Source organism: Gavialis gangeticus, unplaced genomic scaffold, assembly GCF_001723915.1.
Source record: "Gavialis gangeticus isolate Ggan-Ray unplaced genomic scaffold, GavGan_comp1, whole genome shotgun sequence".
In the NCBI taxonomy this organism is placed as follows: domain Eukaryota; kingdom Metazoa; phylum Chordata; order Crocodylia; family Gavialidae; genus Gavialis; species Gavialis gangeticus.
In genome coordinates this window covers 349,036-353,441 of record NW_017729013.1, presented here as the reverse complement: position 1 = coordinate 353,441, position 4,406 = coordinate 349,036, and the positions used below count along the sequence as shown (strand labels likewise).

The 4,406-nt window shown below is 39.5% G+C and overlaps 1 protein-coding gene across 3 annotated transcripts in view; it reads left to right on the top strand.

Moving 5' to 3' along the window:
• TPST1 (tyrosylprotein sulfotransferase 1) overlaps nt 1-4,406 on the top strand; it is a 59,339-nt gene that overhangs the window by 7,900 nt on the left and 47,033 nt on the right. The gene's annotated exons all lie outside the window — the stretch shown is intronic.

Below are 4,406 nucleotides of genomic sequence, written 5' to 3'. Positions count from 1 at the left end.
AAAAAAAAAAAAAGTGAAACACACCGAAGTCCAGCTACCTGGTTATTTGCAGTTTGGGTATCTTGTGATCTCAGAAAAGCTGTTTTTCAGAGGTAACAACGTAACAGCTTTTTCTGAGGAAATGGGACATCTGTGGAAGTTATTTAAAAAAAAAAAACCAAAAACCTAAAAAACTTCAACTTCCCTATGATGTGTAAATATTAAAAATGTTTACGTGGGTGAACTCTTGTAGCCAAGCAGGATTTTTTTAATGTTTTAGATCTCTTGTAGAGATGCATTTGCATTGTTTTAATTAAATCACTCGTGTCTAAGCATAAAGAAGAAATGCCACTTGTTGTTTGACAGTGGTGTTAGGGAAAAATATGTCCATCCTCTAATTCAGAGTTGAAGCAGCACCTAGTCAAAAAAAATCATTTTTGCACTTGGTGTGATAAAGGTCAGTCATCTCTTCAGTACCTCTGAGCTCAGTGAAGAAAATGTGTGCTCGCCACTTTAAAAAATGTGTTACTAGCCTACTTTCTGCGTGAAAAGGTGAATTGCTTTCAACAAATGCGAACTGTATATAACGCTGTCAGTGCACCACTCTGTGCCAAGAGGCTGGGGGGTGCTTACAGGTTCTTTCTTTCTTGCCCACTTTAAGTAAAACGACTTGGGTAAGTTAGGGGGTTACGCTTCTAACTGCTCTTTAACCCCAGCCTTGGAATCACTAAGCTGACCTTAGCCTAGGAGTGTGATGACTGTTGATAGGAATGGGTTAAGTCGGTGGGGATATGGCAAAATACTCTTACAGTTCATCTGGAAAACTGAGGCTGGTTAAACTTGTTTCAGTTCTTTTGCAATGCACCTAGCAGCTGCCTGTCAGGGAACTTCCCCTTGGCTTCCTTGCCTCGGTGCTGCTAGGTGTGCACTTGGGATGCATGGCTGTAATCCCTGCATCCCTCCCCCTGCAGAATGTGAGGAGGAGGATAGCAACAACACCAATTTGGCTTTGCCTCTCTTTACTGGTACCTGGTTGTGCAGCCAGAAACTGCACAAGCTTGCTTTTTACTGCAGTTGTTTGCTATTGCTGATCTGTCTATTAGGAACAGCTGTAAGGTAAGGCATCAGCCTGATGAACCTTGCTTAGGTGCTGGTAAGAAGAGCATGGGGAGGATTGAGAGGCACTGGGCTAGCGGTTGAACTTAGATGGGTGGCAGAACTGGTGGATGTTCTGGGAGGTAGAGATTTGGGAGTCCTTGATTCGGGGAATATCACATGTACTGCTGACCAAGTGGAAAAGTTTTTGAGGAAGCCAGTTGCTAAAACTTTGGCTGTACGTTAGCATATGGAGCTCTTATACAATTGAAAATGTATGTTGGCCATGTGTGTTAGTTCAGCACTGAAGTAGAAAACCTTAATTTGCCCTGGTTCAGACTAGTAGCAGTAGTAGTATTTGAAGTTTTCCAAGACAGCCTCACATCTTCAGACTAGCTTACCCTTCCAGGAGTCTAGTGCTATTGAAAGGATTTTCTATAGTAGTTATTCTGTTTTCAACGTGAAACCTGTATTCCTCCAAATATAAATACCCAGTTTTGTATTTCGATACCAGCGCCAGAAGACTTAAGGGCAGCTGAAACAAGTTAATTGACCCAATATCAGTTTCTTCCATTGTGAAATGTAATTAGTTGATCTTATTTTTTTTTTTTTACTTCAGTGCGAGCTATTACAAGGGAATTGTGTGCAGAAAGGACTTGCCAAAATAGTACGAAGTAACTTCAAGTTTGTCTTCATTCCTCAGTGCCTGAGAAACAGAAATTTGTTTCCTCCTCCTACAGTTAAATCAGAGAAAATTGATGCCAGCAGTTACCTGAGGGTAGTAATTGAGATCCATTTCAGATAATCATAAAAAAAAAAAAAAAAAAAAAAAAAAGTTTACAGAAACATACAAATAAACAAAATCAAAATGTGGGTTTTTCTGGACAAATAAAACTTTTCAGGCCTTTGCAAAACAGACCTGACTTTTAGTATTTCAAACCTGAAGAAAAATAAGAAGCACAATGTTCTTTCTTGATGAGTTTTTAAATAATTCAGTTAGCTTTCATTACATGGGTCAAATGCCTTAGTTTAATTATTTGTTATCAGAATCATTTACAGTGAATTCCTAACACGCATTGGTTATTAGGTCTTTAAAAGGTAATTTCCATGTCATGGCCTTTAAATGGGGAACAAGCACATCATGGTCTGATGGCCTGCTAAAAACCCTTCTGGCCATTTCTAAATTGATTCAATTTAAACTCCACTCGGAAGCATGAAGTAAAAATGCTTTTCCTAAATGTCATTTTTCTGACTTGCTCTCTTGACAACTATATTTCTCTTGGACTGGTAAACAGAGGCCACGTAGGAATTTATTTGCTTACTGGTAATGATTACGATATTGTGGGCCCAACCTCAGAAGCCCCGTGTACATTGGCAGCAATGGGTTCTTAACATGAGGGGGTTTGCTAAATCATCCTTTATTTGAATTGCCAGAACAAAAACTAACCTTGCCTGATCCTACAGAATCCTCCCTCTACAAAAGGAGTAAGCAAAAGTTTTGTATTTAGTTTTCAGTTGATTGACGTATGTCCTAAATCTTTGACTAACAGTAAAATCTAGTGGGACATAGTTAGCTGCATTAATTTGAAGTCAGACAGAAGGTGGCATATATTCTCACCTTAGACTAGACTAAATCAGAGATGCATGAACTTTTCATAAGGAATGGCTTGCTTCATCAGGTGCCACAAAGGGACTGCAGGAAGCAGAGCTTTGAAATACATCCCTATTTGTCTTAGACAATGACCAAGCATCATTTAAAGTCTGCAGCCAATGTGGTCCCAAACCTTTTTATTGCCTTACGTTCCTCAAGCCTAGTTAACAGCAAATTAAGTCTCCAGGGAAACAGCAGCTGTATACCCCCAAAACCAACAGACAGTTGCATTTTATAGGTGTACATTAACAAAGTTTTTATTAAGCTTAAGCAAAACGGAGTCCACTGTGCTGTGGCATATCTTCACTTGCAATTGTCTTGCGCCAGTGTAACAAACAATTTGCCCTCTTATACCCATTCCCTCTTCAGAATGTGCCAGTGTTCCAGAGATTCATGGGAAGACTCCTGTCTCTAAAATAAAGGCGTAAGACCTCTGATTGGGTCATACTGTGGCACACATGGGCATAAATACTGTCAAAGCAGCACCCTTTAAGCACAGTATGGAGGCTAGAAAAAAACTAGGATTCCCGGTTGTCTCCTAGACTTCATATTGAACTCATTCACTTGATAAGTACTAGCAAAGTGTTTCTAAATTGTTAAGCCCTCTAAACTCAATGTAGAATCTGAATGGTGGGTAGGTTCCTATTATAGTAACTAGTCTCAGAGATTATGGCTCTGAGTTGTCTGTACAAATTCACCAGAGTCTACAGGAATTTACAGTCATAATGGAAGGCAGGATGAGTCCATCCAACACGTGTAGAAATGAGCCATGCATCTATGCCACTTAACTGCTGAGCCAGAATTATTCTGATCCAAATTCTTCAGCAACCTCTAACAGCTGGTTCTTTAAAATGGTCTTATCAGCAGTGAGTCTTGCTTTTCCCTAATGTAAAACTTTATTTACTGAGTTATTTGTTAAATCCACGTGGTCTTTGGATCGAGGAGCTTATGTTCCTTTTTTTTCCCTTGTGCCATGTGTGAAGAACATTTATGCTTCAACTAATAATGAAATAATTTTAAAAAATATATTTTTCCTGTCCATTCAGAGACTTGCAGACATAAAACATCTTTGCTTGACCACATCATTTAAAAACAGATATCCAGTGGTGGAATTCTTCCTAGTATTTTCTGAAGTGTAGCTGACAGTTAATTTTGCTAACTATTAGTAAGTTATCAGTCTGGCTACAGATGACTCATAACTTTGAAACTGTTGCAAAGAGCTGAATTGTTCCTGATGGAAAATATATTGGTATACAGGTGTTTTGTGTAGTGTTAATATCATGCCAGGGAACTTGTAATTAATCTCTATCTGAAATCTTGATGGGGTGTTAGAGGAATTGCATGTTAATTAGAAATTTTCTCATGTCTCTACACCACATTTAACCGTTTTGTTACGCCTGCTTGTGCTCATTTATTGTACTTTGCGAGATCTTCCATTGTACGTGTGCCTTTGAGCAGCAGGCGTTGCAGCAAGTGTTGCATAGTCTGAGGCTCTGCTGCAGTTGCAGGTGGTTGAACTAGTGGTGCGGCTCCACTTCTTCATTAGTTCCTTGGAGCGTCCAACTCCGGCGCGTAGGCAGTTGAGACATCGCCACCTTTACCGTGGTTCATGATCCCCTGGTGGTAAGGACTGGGCCACTAGAATGCCCATTTTTTTGCTGTCAGGTATTTTTTTTTTTTT